The 21214-nt window shown below is 40.6% G+C and overlaps 1 long non-coding RNA gene across 1 annotated transcript in view; it reads left to right on the top strand.

Moving 5' to 3' along the window:
* The window catches only part of LOC139366003 (uncharacterized), a 116871-nt gene extending 97072 nt beyond the window's left edge, over window positions 1-19799 (top strand). The window contains exon 3 of the long non-coding RNA XR_011626712.1: window positions 19713-19799. This is a non-coding gene — a long non-coding RNA (uncharacterized lncRNA). The remainder of the gene's footprint in view (window positions 1-19712) is intronic.
* The last annotated feature ends 1415 nt before the right edge of the window (window positions 19800-21214 follow it).

The following is a 21214-nucleotide window of genomic DNA, read 5'->3' as shown; positions in this document are numbered from 1 at the left end:
AATAGGATCTGTCTATAGTCCCCAGTCATTGATCTAAAAAGAGGCTTGGCATTTGATGCAGAGTAAAGATTCAATCCCCTATTGATCCACAACCAATGTGTCTGCTGACTGTCAGTTCACCAAAAACAGATGAAGATGATGAAGATGGCAAGTGAACCTTTCATCCTTTGTTATCAACAAAAGAAGGTGTGTGTGTGTGTGTGTGTATGTGTGTGTGTGTGTGTGTGTGTGTGTGTGTGTGAGAGAGAGAGTATCACAGTATTTCCAGTCCTTATTGTTATGAATGTAGCGTAGTTTCAATACTGTGGTTCATTAGGCTGGAGTTGCCCTTATGTATTTACTTTGACACTGTGCTAGAGATGGGTAGGTGGGTAGGAACTGACACTGTGTTGGAGATGGGTATGAACTGACACTGTGCTGGAGATGGGTATGAACTGACACTGTGCTGGAGATGGATACATGGGTATGAACTGACATTGTGCTGGAGATGGATAGATGGGTATGAACTGACATTGTGCTGGAGATGGATAGATGGGTATGAACTGACACTGTGCTGGAGATGGGTAGATGGGTATGAACTGACACTGTGCTGGAGATGGATAGATGGGTATGAACTGACACTGTGCTGGAGATGAGTATGAACTGACACTGTGCTGGAGATGGGAAGATGGGTATGAACTGACACTGTGCTGGAGATGAGTATGGACTGACACTGTGCTGGAGATTGGTATGAACTGACACTGTGCTGGAGATTGGTATGAAATGACACTGTGTTGGAGATGGGTATGAACTGACACTGTGCTGGAGATGAGTATGGACTGACACTGTGCTGGAGATGGGTAGATGGGTATGGACTGACACTGTGCTGGAGATGGGTAGCTGGGTATGAACTAACACTGTACTGGAGATGGGTATGAACTGACACTGTGCTGGAAATGGGTATGAACTGAAAGTGTGCTGGAGATGTGTAGATGGGTATGAACTGACATTGTGCTGGAGATGGGTATTAACTGACACTGTGCTGGAGATTGGTATGAACTGACACTGTGCTGGAGATGTGTAGATGGGTATGAACTGACATTGTGCTGGAGATGGGTATGAACTGCTCTGAGGACAGAGGATAATGGTCCTTGTTACGATTGCAGGCAATGATCAACCATAGTGTTGATACAACATGTATAGGTCATCATTTACATATTACTAGAATGTCAACCCCAGGATGGTCATATTAATGACAAGAATGTCAACCCAAGGAAGGTCATATTTATTACTAGAATGTCAGCCAAAGGAAGGTCATATTTATTACTAGAATGTCAGCCCCAGGAAGGTCATATTTATTACTAGAATGTCAGCCAAAGGAAGGTCATATTTATTACTAGAATGTCAGCCCCAGGAAGGGCATATTTATTACTAGAATGTCAGCCAAAGGAAGGACATGTTTATTACTAGAATGTCAGCCCCAGGAAGGTCTTAGTTATTACTAGAATGTCAGCCCCAGGAAGGTCATATATATTACTAGAATGTCAGCCCCAGGAAGGTCATATATGATACTAGAATGTCAGCCCCAGGAAGGACATATTTATTACTAGAATGTCAGCCCCAGGAAGGACATATTTATTACTAGAATGTCAGCCCCAGGAAGGTCATATATATTACTAGAATGTCAGCCCAAGGAAGGTCATATTTATTACTAGAATGTCAGCCCCAGGAAGGTCATATATATTACTAGAATGTCAGCCCCAGGAAGGTCATATATATTACTAGAATGTCAGCCACAGGAAGGACATATTTATTACTAGAATGTCAGCCCCAGGAAGGTCATATATATTACTAGAATGTCAGCCCCAGGAAGGTCATATTTATTACTAGAATGTCAGCCCCAGGAAGGACATATTTATTACTAGAATGTCAGCCCCAGGAAGGTCATATATATTACTAGAATGTCAGCCCCAGGAAGGTCATATATATTACTAGAATGTCAGCCCCAGTAAGGTCATATATATTACTAGAATGTCAGCCCCAGGAAGGTCATATTTATTACTAGAATGTCAGCCCCAGGAAGGACATATTTATTACTAGAATGTCAGCCCCAGGAAGGTCATATTTATTACTAGAATGTCAGCCCCAGGAAGGTCATATATATTGCTAGAATGTCAGCCCCAGGAAGGACATATTTATTACTAGAATGTCAGCCCCAGGAAGGTCATATATATTACTAGAATGTCAGCCCCAGGAAGGACATATTTATTACTAGAATGTCAGCCCCAGGAAGGTCATATATATTACTAGAATGTCAGCCCCAGGAAGGACATATATATTACTAGAATGTCAGCCCCAGGAAGGACATATTTATTACTAGAATGTCAGCCCCAGGAAGGTCATATATATTACTAGAATGTCAGCCCCAGGAAGGACATATATATTACTAGAATGTCAGCCCCAGGAAGGTCATATTTATTACTAGAATGTCAGCCCCAGGAAGGTCATATTTATTACTAGAATGTCAGCCCCAGGAATGTCTTAGTTATTACTAGAATGTCAGCACCAGGAAGGTCATATTTATTACTAGAATGTCAGCCCCAGGAAGGTCATATATATTACTAGAATGTCAGCCCCAGGAAGGTCATATATATTACTAGAATGTCAGCCCCAGGAAGGTCATATTTATTACTAGAATGTCAGCCCCAGGAAGGACATATTTATTACTAGAATGTCAGCCCCAGGAAGGACATATTTATTACTAGAATGTCAGCCCCAGGAAGGTCATATTTATTACTAGAATGTCAGCCCCAGGAAGGACATATTTATTACTAGAATGTCAGCCCCAGGAAGGTCATATTTATTACTAGAATGTCAGCCCCAGGAAGGTCATATTTATTACTAGAATGTCAGCCCCAGGAAGGACATATTTATTACTAGAATGTCAGCCCCAGGAAGGTCATATATATTACTAGAATGTCAGCCCCAGGAAGGTCATATATATTACTAGAATGTCAGCCCCAGGAAGGTCATATTTATTACTAGAATGTCAGCCCCAGGAGGGACATATTTATTACTAGAATGTCAGCCCCAGGAAGGACATATTTATTACTAGAATGTCTGCCCCAGGAAGGTCATATTTATTACTAGAATGTCAGCCCCAGGAAGGACATATTTATTACTAGAATGTCAGCCCCAGGAAGGTCATATTTATTACTAGAATGTCAGCCCCAGGAAGGTCATATTTATTACTAGAATGTCAGCCCCAGGAAGGTCATATTTATTACTAGAATGTCAGCCCCAGGAAGGACATATTTATTACTAGAATGTCAGCCCCAGGAAGGTCATATATATTACTAGAATGTCAGCCCCAGGAAGGTCATATATATTACTAGAATGTCAGCCCCAGGAAGGTCATATATATTACTAGAATGTCAGCCCCAGGAAGGTCATATTTATTACTAGAATGTCAGCCCCAGGAAGGACATATTTATTACTAGAATGTCAGCCCCAGGAAGGTCATATTTATTACTAGAATGTCAGCCCCAGGAAGGTCATATATATTACTAGAATGTCAGCCCCAGGAAGGACATATTTATTACTAGAATGTCAGCCCCAGGAAGGTCATATATATTACTAGAATGTCAGCCCCAGGAAGGACATATTTATTACTAGAATGTCAGCCCCAGGAAGGTCATATATATTACTAGAATGTCAGCCCCAGGAATGACATATATATTACTAGAATGTCAGCCCCAGGAAGGACGTATTTATTACTAGAATGTCAGCCCCAGGAAGGTCATATATATTACTAGAATGTCAGCCCCAGGAAGGACATATATATTACTAGAATGTCAGCCCCAGGAAGGTCATATTTATTACTAGAATGTCAGCCCCAGGAAGGTCATATTTATTACTAGAATGTCAGCCCCAGGAATGTCTTAGTTATTACTAGAATGTCAGCACCAGGAAGGTCATATTTATTACTAGAATGTCAGCCCCAGGAAGGTCATATATATTACTAGAATGTCAGCCCCAGGAAGGTCATATATATTACTAGAATGTCAGCCCCAGGAAGGTCATATTTATTACTAGAATGTCAGCCCCAGGAAGGACATATTTATTACTAGAATGTCAGCCCCAGGAAGGACATATTTATTACTAGAATGTCAGCCCCAGGAAGGTCATATTTATTACTAGAATGTCTGCCCCAGGAAGGACATATTTATTACTAGAATGTCAGCCCCAGGAAGGTCATATTTATTACTAGAATGTCAGCCACAGGAAGGTCATATTTATTACTAGAATGTCAGCCCCAGGAAGGACATATTTATTACTAGAATGTCAGCCCCAGGAAGGTCATATATATTACTAGAATGTCAGCCCCAGGAAGGTCATATTTATTACTAGAATGTCAGCCCCAGGAAGGACATATTTATTACTAGAATGTCAGCCCCAGGAAGGACATATTTATTACTAGAATGTCTGCCCCAGGAAGGTCATATTTATTACTAGAATGTCAGCCCCAGGAAGGACATATTTATTACTAGAATGTCAGCCCCAGGAAGGTCATATTTATTACTAGAATGTCAGCCCCAGGAAGGTCATATTTATTACTAGAATGTCAGCCCCAGGAATGTCTTAGTTATTACTAGAATGTCAGCCCCAGGAAGGTCATATTTATTACTAGAATGTCAGCCCCAGGAAGGTCATATTTATTACTAGAATGTCAGCCCCAGGAATGTCTTAGTTATTACTAGAATGTCAGCCCCAGGAAGGTCATATATATTACTAGAATGTCAGCCCCAGGAAGGTCATATGTATTACTAGAATGTCAGCCCCAGGAAGGACATATTTATTACTAGAATGTCAGCCCCAGGAAGGACATATTTATTACTAGAATGTCAGCCCCAGGAAGGTCATATTTATTACTAGAATGTCAGCCCCAGGAAGAACATATTTATTACTAGAATGTCAGCCCCAGGAAGGTCATATTTATTACTAGAATGTCAGCCCCAGGAAGGTCATATTTATTACTAGAATGTCAGCCCCAGGAAGGACATATTTATTACTAGAATGTCAGCCCCAGGAAGGTCATATATATTACTAGAATGTCAGCCCCAGGAAGGTCATATTTATTACTAGAATGTCAGCCCCAGGAAGGAGATATTTATTACTAGAATGTCAGCCCCAGGAAGGACATATTTATTACTAGAATGTCAGCCCCAGGAAGGTCATATTTATTACTAGAATGTCAGCCCCAGGAAGGACATATTTATTACTAGAATGTCAGCCCCAGGAAGGTCATATTTATTACTAGAATGTCAGCCCCAGGAAGGTCATATTTATTACTAGAATGTCAGCCCCAGGAAGGTCATATTTATTACTAGAATGTCAGCCCCAGCAAGGTCATATTTATTACTAGAATGTAAGCCCCAGGAAGGTCATATTTATTACTAGAATGTCTGCCCCAGGAAGGACATATTTATTACTAGAATGTCAGCCCAAGGAAGGACATATTTATTACTAGAATGTCAGCCCCAGGAAGGTCATATTTATTACTAGAATGTCAGCCCCAGGAAGGTCATATTTATTACTAGAATGTCAGCCCCAGGAAGGACATATTTATTACTAGAATGTCAGCCCCAGGAAGGACATATATATTACTAGAATGTCAGCCCCAGGAAGGTCATATTTATTACTAGAATGTCAGCCCCAGGAAGGACATATTTATTACTAGAATGTCAGCCCCAGGAAGGACATATTTATTACTAGAATGTCAGCCCCAGGAAGGTCATATTTATTACTAGAATGTCAGCCCCAGGAAGGACATATTTATTACTAGAATGTCAGCCCCAGGAAGGTCATATTTATTACTAGAATGTCAGCCCCAGGAAGGTCATATATATTACTAGAATGTCAGCCCCAGGAAGGTAATATATATTACTAGAATGTCAGCCCCAGGAAGGTCATATTTATTACTAGAATGTCAGCCCCAGGAAGGACATATTTATTACTAGAATGTCAGCCCCAGGAAGGACATGTTTATTACTAGAATGTCAGCCCCAGGAAGGTCATATTTATTACTAGAATGTCAGCCCCAGGAAGGACATATTTATTACTAGAATGTCAGCCCCAGGAAGGTCATATTTATTACTAGAATGTCAGCCCCAGGAAGGACATATTTATTACTAGAATGTCAGCCCCAGGAAGGTCATATTTATTACTAGAATGTCAGCCCCAGGAAGGTCATATTTATTACTAGAATGTCAGCCCCAGGAAGGACATGTTTATTACTAGAATGTCAGCCCCAGGAAGGTCATATATATTACTAGAATGTCAGCCCCAGGAAGGTCATATTTATTACTAGAATGTCAGCCCCAGGAAGGACATATTTATTACTAGAATGTCAGCCCCAGGAAGGTCATATATATTACTAGAATGTCAGCCCCAGGAAGGACATATTTATTACTAGAATGTCAGCCCCAGGAAGGTCATATTTATTACTAGAATGTCAGCCCCAGGAAGGACATATTTATTACTAGAATGTCAGCCCCAGGAAGGTCATATTTATTACTAGAATGTCAGCCCCAGGAAGGACATATTTATTACTAGAATGTCAGCCCCAGGAAGGTCATATTTATTACTAGAATGTCAGCCCCAGGAAGGTCATATTTATTACTAGAATGTCAGCCCCAGGAAGGTCATATTTATTACTAGAATGTCAGCCCCAGGAAGGTCATATTTATTACTAGAATGTCAGCCCCAGGAAGGTCATATTTATTACTAGAATGTCAGCCCCAGGAAGGACATATTTATTACTAGAATGTCAGCCCCAGGAAGGTCATATTTATTACTAGAATGTCAGCCCCAGGAAGGTCATATTTATTACTAGAATGTCAGCCCCAGGAAGGACATATTTATTACTAGAATGTCAGCCCCAGGAAGGACATGTTTATTACTAGAATGTCAGCCCCAGGAAGGTCATATATATTACTAGAATGTCAGCCCCAGGAAGGTCATATTTATTACTAGAATGTCAGCCCCAGGAAGGACATATTTATTACTAGAATGTCAGCCCCAGGAAGGTCATATTTATTACTAGAATGTCAGCCCCAGGAAGGACATATTTATTAACTAGAATGTCAGCCCCAGGAAGGACATATTTATTACTAGAATGTCAGCCCCAGGAAGGTCATATTTATTACTAGAATGTCAGCCCCAGGAAGGTCATATTTATTACTAGAATTTCAGCCCCAGGAAGGTCATATTTATTACTAGAATGTCAGCCCCAGGAAGGACATATTTATTACTAGAATGTCAGCCCCAGGAAGGTCATATTTATTACTAGAATGTCAGCCCCAGGAAGGACATATTTATTACTAGAATGTCAGCCCCAGGAAGGTCATATTTATTACTAGAATGTCAGCCCCAGGAAGGTCATATATATTACTAGAATGTCAGCCCCAGGAAGGTCATATTTATTACTAGAATGTCAGCCCCAGGAAGGACATATTTATTACTAGAATGTCAGCCCCAGGAAGGACATATTTATTACTAGAATGTCAGCCCCAGGAAGGTCATATTTCTAAGATGAAATTAATCTCTCTGGTTGAGGGTGTCTGCTGATGGTTTGTCCAATACGATACTGGACTGGAATCACTGTGGGTTGAAAAAGGCTAACAAGATGCACAGTGCAAATAAATGTTTTTATTTAACTAGGCAAGTCAGTTAAAAACAAACTACTATTTACAATGACAGCCTTCCCCTAGCCAAACCCAGATGACGCTGGGCCAATTGTGCACCTGGGCCAATTGTGCATCATTACATGTAATGAGATGTGCTATACACATTACATGTAATGAGATGTGCTATACACATTACATGTAATGAGACGTGCTATACACATTACATGTAATGAGACGTGCTATACACATTACATGTAATGAGATGTGCTTTTCATCTGATCATTTATCACTCCAGTGTTAATCTGCTAAATTGTAATTATTCACTCCTATGGCCTATTTATTGCCTACCTCCTCATGCCTTTTGCACACAATGTATATAGACTCTTTTTTTTCTACTATGTTATTGACTTGTTTATTGTTTATTGTTTACTCCATGTGTAACTCTGTGTTGCTGTCTGTTCACACTGCTATGCTTTATCTTGGCCAGGTCGCAGTTGTAAATGAGAACTTGTTCTCAACTAGCCTACCTGGTTAAATAAAGATGAAATAAAAAAATAAAAAATAAACAGGCAAGATATATAAACCCCTGATTGATGTGTTATACAGCCAAGAGATATCAACCCCGATTGATGTGTTATACAGCCAAGTGATATCAACCCCTGATTGATGTGTTATACAGCCAGGAGATATAAACCCCTGATTGATGTGTTCCACAGCCAAGAGATATCAACCCATGATTGATGTGTTATGCAGTCAAGAGATATCAACCCATGATTGATGTGTTATGCAGTCAAGAGATATCAACCCCGATTGATGTGTTATACAGCCAAGTGATATCAACTCCTGTTTGATGTGTTATACAGCCAAGAGATATCAACCCCTGATTGATGTGTATCCTAATTGTAAAATGAGTGGTCACCTGAGTGGTTCAATAGGCATAGACCTCCAAGATAGACCTTCCAGATAAAATGTGGGATCGGACGTCATAATGACCTCATTCTAGTTTAAAAATGCATTAGACGTGACAAAAGACGTCAGCCCGACTTCACTGCAACCAGTTTTGCTCACTGGGGACACAGATCCCAACTCAACATTGAGGCATGAAGAGATGGGGAAGATGAGGAAACGCCCGGGACAAAATATAAGGCCAAATGATACGTTTCAACTTTAGAGGCTCACGGTAACACCTATAAATCCGGATATCCTCTGACAAATGAGAAAAGAAGTAAGGGAAATCAACATCCACCCACGGTTTCCCAAGATGGGAAATGGTCCTGTGCTGTGCACCATTAGTGAGGGCCCGGGCTTCACGGAACGCAGGCGGCTCTCTCTATTCTCCAACCTGCCTCCTCCCACGGCCTTCCACACAAATCAGTGTGACACAGGGGCTCGCTGATAAACAGTTGATGGAGAGTCAAGGGGACCGAGCCACTCACTCACCGGATGCCTCATTTCGACTGAGCTGGCTCGGTTGGCCTATGCGAGATACACAGACAGACAGGTTTACAACGGCTCCATTTACTGACGGTTATGCAAAGAGAGAGAGACGTAGAGAGGAACAAAAACATTGACCTTGCGTAGATGTTCTGTAAGTGCTCCATTTGCATGTCAGATGTCACGTCAACACTTGTCACTGTAGAGGGTGCAATGTTGGAGTGGAGACCTAGCAGACACTAGGGCTTTGTGTTTTGGTCACAGGGTGTAAAGGTTGAGCGTACAAAACAAGCGGTTAAAGTATTGAATCAAAACAACATTACTATAGTAGCAATTAATCATCTTCTGCATAATGAAAGTCATTGGTATTTGTCGGTTACACATTTTGGAAAGGGTTAGGCATGTTACATTTATTATTGAAAGTAATATAAATTGTATTTGTATACAATTACAGCAGTTATAATTTCAGCTGTGCCCAATGTTGACTAGGCCTGCATGCCATCTGAGTACAAAGTTGCGTGCTAGGGATCTGGCCACAGGGCAACTCTGATTGTTAGCATTAATTTATGGAGCTACTGCTCGTGGGTAAACCATATGCGTCTGTGACCAGTCAGACAGCACAAAGTACTATCTGACCCCCAGAATATTTCCCTAACTTTTTAATTCACTGAAATGTAGGCATGTTTTAGTTACCACTGGCCAGATGTGGTTTGAGTACAACACTAGTGTTTAGCAGGAGCAGGAAGTATTTCAGGTGTATGCGGATGTAAATGTGGATAATATTTGGTTCTTGAGCTCCTAAATGAAGCTTTTCCTTTTATCCTATCAGCCAAACGTTATACACTTTGCTTTCAGGTTGATAGGTATAGTTGTTTGATAGAGGTTTATATGAAGATATGAGTCTTTTAAGGCAAACATATGACTTTATGACACCCCAAAGTTCTGTCAGTTACTGTCAACAGCAACAAAGTGAGCAGAGTGAGAGAATGGCTAAATGGAAGCCTGTCAAGATTCCAACGGAAACAGAGAGAGAAGTCAAATGAAAAGAATGCAGATAACAGCTGACATTTTCCAGTAACGTGCAGGAGATTGTGAAGATGAATGTTAAAGCTGAGATGTTTTGATTGGGCCATTTTCCTCAACAGCTGAGGCCACCAATTCAGGATTGCTAACACATTATTAGAAATCCACATCTCTTGAGATTGTTGAATTTAGGGGTGTGAGTGTTTGTGAGTCATTTCAGTTATTTGAAGTTAAGGTGGTTCATCTTTCTCTCCATCCTCCATCTCATCCTTTCTTATCAGGCAGCAACAGAAAAAGTCTGTGTTTTGGTTTATTTTCCTCTGTAATTCAGTAATTGAAACACAGAAATGAATGAATCATTTGGGTTTAATGACCTCGTTGTGAGTTTTTCTAGCCAGCCATCATCAAAATCTCATGTTGCGAAAGAAAGAAAAGTACAGTCATTGTTTTCAGAAAAAGAAAAATGTCAAGAAAGAAGAGAATTAAACTGGAACTCGACTGCGTGACCAAGTTGTGCCTCTTACTGTTGTTTGGACAGAAATAAAACTTAATTCAATGGGCATGAATCATTTTCATTCAGGCTCTGTAAAATAGCTATTCAACATCTTGAATAAAATAATAGAACAAGGGAGGCCTTAGGGCAGAACACTGTGCAAACGAGAAGAGTTCTGTACGGAGAGATGCAATGTGAAAAAATACATGCATGTGGTGTTTGTTTTATGGGTCACAGATGGGCAGAGCAGACAGACACTTGGACAGTTTTGGCCTTTATCATGAAGAAAATTATAATGAATAACTCATCAGTACCATAAAGCACACACAAAGGCAGCCCTTTACTGCAAGTTGGGGCCTGGCACTCCAAAGCCTTCTGAGGCTGAGAAGCATACAACCGGCCAATCAGAATTATCCATTAACAAGTCAATCAATACAGGTGTCAAAATGGCACCATTCATCTGCTCTGACATGGCATTGGTGCATTGGTCTTTGGGTGGCACTTTGCAGTTCAATAGAGGACCTCCATTTGAAATGGACCCTCAACCCTCTCAAAGGCTATTGTCATGTGTCCATGACCATTGGTCACAGCTATAGCCTAGTACACTGGTTCAATCTTACATTTTTTGACTAAAATTTTATTAGACAGAAATGTACAGTGTACATTTTATATTATGTGACAACCATAGGCTAAATGTCCATTTCTGGTTAATTAGGCGTAGTCACTTTGATGTCACTTTAAAAGGGCACACACCATCATAGGGCAGGGTATTTGCATAGAGCTTATATCGCCGAGACAAATCAAGAAATATTAATTTTGGGAAAATTACATCATTCAAATGCATGGGCCAGTGTCCAATTAGCTTTTTCGTCACCCATGAAATTACATTTTTCCAACACTTGTTCGAGTTGATGGAAAATGCTGCAGGACACACAAGCATACCAACAAGCGGATTAATGTAATTTTTCAGAAATAAAGGTCGATTATAAGAGTACAGGTGAATAAGTCAATATATTAATATCACCGAGGCAGAATTGATTATTGTGTTGCACTTGTCTTGGAGTGGTTATAGATGCAGGAAATGTATTCGACATACTCTTGAAATGCTTTTATTTTAGAATAATTTACTCAGTCTCCAAAGGACCCTTGATTTGAATATCAGTCGTAAACACCCAGTATATGGTACAAAATAAACATAGCCTTGCCTCGGGTAAGCTATGCAAATAGAATGAGCTAATCTTCTCTTATACCATGTAAATAACAGTGCCAACAAGAATTGAGCCCAGCAGATGCTGACTGTCAGGTAAATATGATTTTTCCTCCCACTGGGTTTTGTTTGATGTCCACTTTCAAATTGCCTCCACTGAAGCATGTTCTCAACTCGGTCACTTTGACCCTGATATGTACTTTTTGAAGTGACTATACTTTCTCAGCCTGCACATATGGTAGAGCTTGTATCATTCTTTCTTTCTCTCTCATCTCTATACCTAACCTAAAATGAGAGGATAAGCATTCTCAACACAAACCATTTACATGCAGTGTATCTCTCCACAACTAATGAGCTTGAAGGTAAAAGAGACCAGGCAATTGAAATATAAAGTGCCTTGCTAAAGTATTCATCCCCCTTGCCATTTTTCCTATTTTGTTGCATTTCCACCTGTAATTTAAATTGATTTTTATTGGGATATCATGTAATGGACACACAGAATAGTTCAAATTGGTGAAGTTAAATGAAAAAAATAACTTGTTTAAAAATTAAAAATAATAACTAAAGGAAAAGTTGTGCGTACATATGTATTGCTATGAACCCCCTAAATAAGATCTGGTGCAACCAATTACCTTCAGAAGTTATATAATTACTTAACTAAAGTCCACCTGTGTGCAATCTAAGTGTCATGTGATATCAGAATATACTGTATACACCTGTTCTGAAAGGCCCCAGAGTCTGCAACACCACTAAGCAAGGGGCACCACCAAGCAAGCGGCACCATGAAGACCAAGAAGCTCTCCAAACACGTCAGGGACAAAGTTGTGGAGAAGTACAGATCGGGGTTGGGTTATAAAAAAATATCCGGAACTTTGAACATCCGACAGAGCACCATTAAATCCTTTATTAAAAAATGGAAAGAGTATGGCACCACAACAAACCTTCCAAGAGAGGGCCGCCCACCAAAACTCACGGACCAGGCAAGGAGGGCATTAATCAGAGGCAACAAAGAGACCAAAGATAACCCAGAAGGAACTGCAAAGCTCCACAGCGGAGATTGGAGTATCTGTCCATAGGACCACTTTAAGCTGTACACTCCACAGAGCTGGGCTTTACAGAAGAGTGGCCAGAAAAAATTAAAGAAAAAAATAGGCAAACACATTTGGTGCTCGCCAAAAGGCATGTGGGAGACTCCCCAAACATACCGAAGAAGGTACTCTGGTCAGATGAGACTAAAATGTATTTTTTGTCCACCAAGGAAAATGCTATGTCTGGCGCAAACCCAACACCTCTCATCCCCCCGAGAATACCATCCCCACAGTGAATGGTGGTGGCAGCATCATTCTGTTGGGAAGTTTTTCATCTGAATGTAAATAACAGTGCCAACAAGAATTGTTCATCTGCTAAAGCAACACTCAAGTGGCTTGGAACATATAAAATGTCTTGGAATGGCAAGACCTAAGCCCAGACCTCAATCCAATTGAGAATCTATGGTATGACTTAAAGATTGCTGTACACCAGCGAACGCATCCAACTAGAAAGAGCTGGATCAGTTTTGCCATGAAGAATGGCTAAAAATCCCAGTGGCTAGATGTGCCAAACTTATAGAGACATACCCCAGGAGACTGCAGTTTTCCCGTGCTCCTTTTTAATCGTGAAGCAATCCCTCACAATACCTGGCGGCCGACCATTTTTACTGTTGTTTGGCTTGAAGTATGTGTCGGACATGATTCTGCTTAACATTTGGAGCCAACAAATTAGAGGAATGTGCCAGGTACTGTGCACAGGAAGCTGATTAGTTGAACAGGATGTGGAGGATTACATGTTTAGTATTCTTGTGTCTGTTATCTTGTTGGTTTATTTTTGTTTCCCCTACTTTTTCTTGGATCTCATTTAAGCTTTATTATTTGCTCACTGTTGTCTTTTCCGTCAGGCTCTTGTGGGGAGAAATCCTCCCAATTAAATACAGATTTGGTGGCGTGTTATCACATCAGAGAAGGCCACACGCTTTCTTGTCATCTGGGTGTGAGCTGTTTAGGCCACTGAGTGTAAATCACCTTCCTTAGCTAATTGTGCGCGCGCGTGTGTGTGTGTGTGTGTGTGTGTGTGTGTGTGTGTGTGTGTGTGTGTGTGTGTGTGTGTGTGTGTGTGTGTGTGTGTGTGTGTGTGTGTGCATACACTGGCTTACGAGTCTATTTTAAGAAGTGTCTGCTTGTCTGTGTGTGCAAAGCTTTCTGGTAACACTTTAATTTAAACCTGATAATGATAATGCATTATGATGCGGTTATAATGTATTTTAGCACTTGTCATGTATGTATGTATGTGCCCCTCCCTCTAGTAATTCAAGCTGCTGATCTTCTCTGGTTAAAGGTTAGTAGAGGTGTCTTTATAACAGTCTTTATAACAGACACTACACAACCCTTGACATTTGGGATTCAGGCAGAACATGACCTACAGGTCTCTTCCAGAATACCATTCTGTGACTCTTCTCATGTTCTGGAATACTGTCCCATAGGGAGGCAGTTACTTTTGACCTGAGCTATCTTTGAGACGGCAAGGTAGCATGTGTGGTGGCACTGTATGGAGGATGGTGTGTGAATGGTGGAAATGATGCCATTGACTATATATTCTGCATGTCTCTGAGGGACCTATTAATTTAGAAATGACTAGCAGTGATTCCCTAAGGCCCACCATCTTCAAAACAATAACTGAAAACTGTTCGGATAATTTCTGACTTAACACTCCTTCTCCTTAACATCTGCTGCAGTAGCACTTCAATTGGGACAGATGTCACAGTTTAAGTTTGACAATGCTGCATATGGAAAAGAGCACTTTGTCTCCTGAGGGAGCCTGTCTTGGCCTTTTCCCTGCCCATTGTGTAAGATTTGTCTAATGAAGCCAGTCCCACTGTCGGAGTCTGACTCACACACAGTGCCGCTCTGAGCACTAATGCAATAAACCTTTGTGTAGGAAGAGCGTTCACGTGGCATTACTGGGTCTTATTCACCAAGCTCTCATCAACAACTCTCAACGCAGGCCAAAGGCACAAGCAGTTTTCTCCCTTTTCATCCGTCTTTTATATCTTCTAAAAAAGGTTCTCTTTAAAAAAGTGTACTGCTGTGTACCCCCACAACCATATTTTTTTCATGCGTTCTTTTTATCTGGAAATGTATGTATTTGTCTAGGGCCCCAGCAGGTACATTTGCATTCAACTTTTATCCCACTTCTTTCCGTCTGTCTGCGTCCGTTTTTTGACTTGCTGTTCTTTACTGACTGTGCCTCCAGGCTTAAGTTCCCCTTGTTTGTTTCATCCTCGTCGTTTACATATCAATTTGTTCTCTTGAACATCACTTTAATCCTGAAGTTTTCACAATATGAATACTGACCTCTGTTTGCCTTTTTGGAAGAGAAGGAAACATTCCTAGGCTATGTACTGATGCCTACTGACAATGTTTTCTCTGCACTCAGTGCTTCACTCACTCTCAAAGACAATTAATGATGTCTTTGTATCCAGCAAATTCTACCTAGGGTACCTCCCTGTTTATCTACACTCTTGATGACTGAAATGTATTGCATCACCGTGAAAATTCTGCTTGGATAAAATCACCGACTCATTGTTATAGATGACAGTTTTTCTGTAGAACTATATAAATATTTTGTCCTTGACATTAGTGGCCCCATTCACCCCATTGAAATCAACGATGAGAGAGATATTTAGATTGATAAAAATGTGATGTAGAATATATCTGCTGATACATATCTGCTGACGTCAAAAGCCACTATTGTTGCTCTAGTTCGGAGGCAGCAATTAATTGCATGTGGTACAATGGCAGTTTGCCCCAGCTGGTTGTACACAAAAGTAATTGTATGTCCTGGTTAACTCTAGTCTAAGTATCGTAACTATCAAATGTTGATGGTCAGTGCTAATCTAGATGGCTAACTTCTGGCTAATGCAATGTAATTGGACATCACATTGAAACAGAAGAAGAAATTATTGCTGTTAATGGTCCTCAGTGTGCGTGTAATCGAATTCAGCTGTGGATCAATGCAGCTGAGCCTAAAACCTCCTTCGGCATATATGTGTCATCAAGTTGAATTGAATGCACAAGCTCAGACTTGCTTCAGTCTGTCGCCACGTAATGGAATCACAATGGTGACAAAGCCAGAGGGGCTTGAGTGAGGATTGCAGTGGACTGCAAAGATTAAGAGGCATACGTTTCTCTTAGAGTTCAGACATACCTATAACGTTTGCTGGCCGAGAGTACAATAGCACCTCAACCTAAGTGCGCACCGATTTTACATGTAGAATTGCGTGACAAATGTTGTGTACAGCAGGTGGTCCCTAAAACAAAATGTGTGCTGAACGATCGTCAGATGAACGCTAGATCCACATTCGGTGCAATTTGTGCAAGCCTTGTCTGGGACAAACTGAGATACGACACCAGGCCTTGAAAGCAACACAATTCAATTGTGAAATTATTATTGAAGCAGAATGCAAAGTAACACAGTAAATCCTACCAGGTTAAGTGTTGATGTAAAGATATGGGGACAGACACAAGTGGAGTTTTATGGTTATTGTGCAGAGATGTGAGTTGAGACTGCACAAAGGTGAAACTGCTCAATAAAATGCTACTAACTCAACCAGGACACATACTAAAACCAAATATTTGGTAAACAAATAAGAATCCAGATGGGAAATTACAATTTCTCAATGGCATGCAGAAAGACTAATATAGGATTTTCAGGCATTCATCTGACAGAAAATGCTGGTTGGTCAACGGATGATTCCTCAACGTAGGCATTGAAATCTGACTATGAAAGAGAGTAAACATCGAGTGATGACTGTGTAGACTAGGTGATATTTTTTCGACAAAACAACACCTAAAGCGTGCTTGTGTGTGCGTGTGTGTGCGTGTGCGTGTGCGTGTGTGTGTGTGTGTGTGTGTGTGTGTGTGCGTGTGTGTGTGGTACACACATGATGATCACGTTTAACCACCTGGTGTTGATCTAAATGACATAGTCAGCAAAGTGTTCACACTAAAGTATTGCCAGGAAGAGAAACAGCTGAAGCCAAACCAAAAGTAACTTAAAGTCTATCACTGACATGATCTAACGCTTGAAGAAAACGTAATCCAATAGCAGACATCTACAAAGGAAGCTAATGTTGTTTAATTTGTAGAGCATTTTCAGAGGGTCAGCATTTCTACCTACCTGGAACAGATTCTTATGTATTCTAGCTATCCTTTATTAATCTGGTCCCCATTGACAAAATAGACATACATCTGTTTTACATGAATCGGTATTATGTTGTTGCCACTTATGCTCCGTTCAACTGAAGCACCTCTCCTGAAATGACCTTTCTTAGCCTCAAAATAAAGCAAGTGATGAGGGACACCAGAGACACCCTTCTTCAGTTCTTAACAACCTCACCGTCAGGCTCAGGCATGGAATCGAAAAACCCTGCTATTATCATTTGGAAAGCCTGATCTCTTTGACCGTGCTCTCTCCCTACCTGGGCCATTCCTCTGCCACTGATTACAGTCCTCAAGGGACTCTCATTAAGTCTTTGCTCCAATTAAGCTGCACTCATTTTCCGCTTCGTAATCCCTCCACGACTCCAGTCTTCCAAATCCTTCAACGGCGGATTATTCCAATCTGTGGGTGGGCTGCCGTCAGAAAACGGCAACGTTTGTTGGTTCGTCAACGCCCACTGACTGTGCTTGTTGGATGGGCCGTCTCAGTTTTCATGTGAAAGAAAATAACATTTGTTTGTTTGTTTTTCGAGAACGTTGTCAGTGCTCAGGTGAACTAAGCTATATAAAGGCTCATATTTTGACATGCTGAAAACAACAGGGGGAAAACACTTCACACTCATGCTCTGAAATACCGGGAACTGTATAATTGTGTTGTGCAGACAGGCCTTTGCCTCTTTTGTCTAATCATTTGGACAGGATATTGTAGGCTTATGTCCCAGTCAAATGCCTTTCTGATTCGTCAAGCTCAGTTTAAAAAGTTCTACCAGAACTTTAACGTGTCCATTTTGGAGATTTGTTCTGCTGACCAATTCGGAGATTATAAGGAAAAGCTTTCCGCTCGAAAGCCTCCACGAAGTTGAGTTCCTACACTGCTATCATAGATTGCCACATTGGGCACTTACTGTGTGTTTCCTGGATGACCAACAGCCATCCACTTTCAGCCTGCACAAGGAGAGACTTCATTTCTCTATCTTTAATACCAATATACAGATCGATGTGTGCAAATCAGTACCAGAACTAAATATGACAAAGACACTGTTGAGAGAAGACCGAGCAAGTCATTTAGGTGGTGTTGAGCAGCACTAGTTAAGATAGTAGATCAGGTGGCTTTCAGCACAGGTGAAGGAGAAGATTGGATCCAGAGTTATATTTACGAATAATAAACGGTGTGGTTTAGCCTTGAATGCTGATTGTCTGACAGCCGTGTAAAATCAGACCATACACCACGGGTATGACAAAACATTTATTTTTGCAGCTTTACTTACATTGGTAACCAGTTTATAATAGCAATAATGCACCTCTGAGGTTTGTGGTATACGGCCAATATACCACAGGTAAGGGCTGTATCCAGGCACTCCGTGTTGCGTCATATATATGAACAGCCCTTACCCGTGGTATATTGGCCATATACCATAACCCCTCATGTCTTATAGCTTAAATACAGATGCAGAACAATTATGAAAAATAGTTGGCAAAATACTTAACTTGGTTGAAAAACAATACGTTTACTTGGCCAATACAAAATGTTATCTAGACTATGCATAAACATTAGAAAACATGTTTTATGGGACTAGCGATAGCATAGTTAGGTTAGCAAACATTAGTAGCAAACTTTGCTCTCCATTACTCAAAAGTAAATGTTGCCGATTTATTAGCACATTGGACCATGTTGCGTGCCGTAGTGTTAAAGCTTTGTGGGTTGTGCTGAAACAATGACATCATATCTGAATTCCTCCACCTTTATGCAGTTTCTCCATTGTTGAGAGTGTTATTAAGTGGATAGCTAGATGACGATAGTAGGAAGTGTGATTTTCCTCAATCATATTAACATACAGTATCAGTTCTTGTCCTCTGGGAGCAAACCCATCTCAGTCACAAGGTGTTCAATTAATTTTATTACTTATCACATTTCTTATCTGTTCAGGTTTATCTACACCTAGGACTGATAAAAGCAACATCATTGATTTTCATTACTCTAAAATTACAGTGAATTTCATATGAATGTAATGCATGGTAGTTGTGCTCACAATGTAAGTTGATGTCATCATACTGTAACTGTCTTATTAAGTATTTCTCACTGAATGATGGAATTCATGGCCCGGTGCCCTGGGTGGGCGGAGTTTAGCCATGTTAAAGGAACTCCACCATTGATTCAAGTAAACTGAGTCTCCTCCCCTTCATTAGGAAGAGCTATAGCATCCTGGGTCGACTAAAAGAAAATGGATTGATATGAATAATCATATATGTTAATGAATGCATCCTTTCCCCTCCAATGACACTTACATTAGTAGCCAAAACATACAGTTAAGAGTTAAATCAGGATCTTCTTTCATTAAACCCTTTCCTTGGCCAGTTGGTCGGTCAAGATATTAGGATTTAATGAAGTGTCCCTCGGCTGCCGTTTTTGGCAGAAAAATAATCAAGCTGCTCAAGCGTTTAAGGAAGATACTTCTGCATATGTCAGAGGTCTTTTCCTTCTTCGACTTAGCGGCCTTCCTCTGTCTTCCTTAGGCTGACAGTCTTCAAGGATGTTTATCTTGGTTGGTTGGGCTTGTTACTGCTCAGACCTGTGCTATCACCAGAAAACTCCCACTGTATCTCTGATTAAATTTGTTCTCTTTTTTTCATTGCAGACATTGGAATCTTGGAATAAGTGACCTGTGAATTCCGTTGGCACTGGGGATATTTTTAAGGACTGCTCAACTACTCTTCAGTCACACTGTATGGACATCTACTATCAGAGGCCTTGCCAGGTAAGGAAATAATGTTTTTCTTAAAAAATAAAAAAAATAAATGTACTCATATTTACTGTAAATTTTCCAACACATGTTATTTTTTGATGGGTCAGGGAATTTCCTTGTCAACAAACTGATTATATGTGGGGCATTACATGGGTAATATGGTTATGGGCAGCAGGTAACCTAAGAGAGGTGAGGCAGCAACCAGAGGGTTGCCAGTTAGAATCCCGGGAAGTGAGCTGGCAACCGGAGGGTTGCTGGTATCAAATCCCTATTGGGCAGTGAATGGGATATCAACCAGATTACTTTTTCTCCGTATTCCCCAAGGTGTCTACAGCATTGTGACGTAGTTTTACGCATTTATGTTGAAGAATACCCGTATGCGGCTACATTGCACAAGTGGTCACCTGATGCTCCCAGAGTGATTCTCACGTAAAATACAGAGGTAGCCATTATTCCATCCGGATATATTATCGAATAGATATTTGAAAAACACCTTGAGGATTGATTATAAACAACGTTTGCCATGTTTCTGTCGATATTATGGAGCTAATTTGGAATATTTTTCGCCGTTTTCGTGACTGCAATTTCCGGGCGATTTCTCAGCCAAACGTGAAGAACAAACAGAGCTATTTCGCCTACAAAAAATTTCTTTTTGGAAAAAAGGAACATTGGCTATCTAACTGGGAGTCTCGTGAGTGAAAACATCCGAAGCTCATCAAAGGTAAACGATTTAATTGGATTGCTTTTCTGATTTCCGTGACCAAGTTACCTGCTGCTAGCTGGACAAAATGCTATGCTAGGCTATCAATAAACTTACACAAATGCTTGTCTAGCTTTGGCTGTAAAGCATATTTTGAAAATCTGAGATGACAGGGTGATTAACAAAAGGCTAAGCTGTGTCTCAATATATTTCACTTGTGATTTTCATGAATAGGAATATTTTCTAGGAATATTTATGTCCGTTGCGTTATGCTAATTAGTGTCAGTCGATGATTACGCTCCCTCATGCGGGATGGGGAGTCACTAGAGGTTAAAGTAATGTTAATGGTTCCGGTTAACTTGGGCTGACTGACTAGTTAGAACTGGAATAGATACAGTACACGGTTCACCCCCACCTTCTTTAGAAAATTGAGTTTACTTCACTTGATCTTTGATCTTATCCTCTTTACCACTCCTTTGAGGCAATTTTCCTCCCAAAGGGCATAGAGTACATGACATATGATTACACGGAGGTGTCAAACGCGTCAAGCCAACATGCTTAAATGCTCAGTTTCAAATGCTAACCCTGTGTTGCATGTGCCTGGCACAACAGAATTCCAAACAGGGTTCTGAGTTCTCTGGAGTTTTCCCACCCAAGAAAATGTTGTTCTCTGAAACCCTTCATCGCCCTGAGG

This window comes from Oncorhynchus clarkii, chromosome 14 (genome assembly GCF_045791955.1).
Source record: "Oncorhynchus clarkii lewisi isolate Uvic-CL-2024 chromosome 14, UVic_Ocla_1.0, whole genome shotgun sequence".
NCBI lineage: Eukaryota > Metazoa > Chordata > Actinopteri > Salmoniformes > Salmonidae > Oncorhynchus > Oncorhynchus clarkii.
The sequence above is the reverse complement of the archived record's forward strand: the minus strand, read 5'-3'. Positions and strand labels throughout refer to the sequence as shown.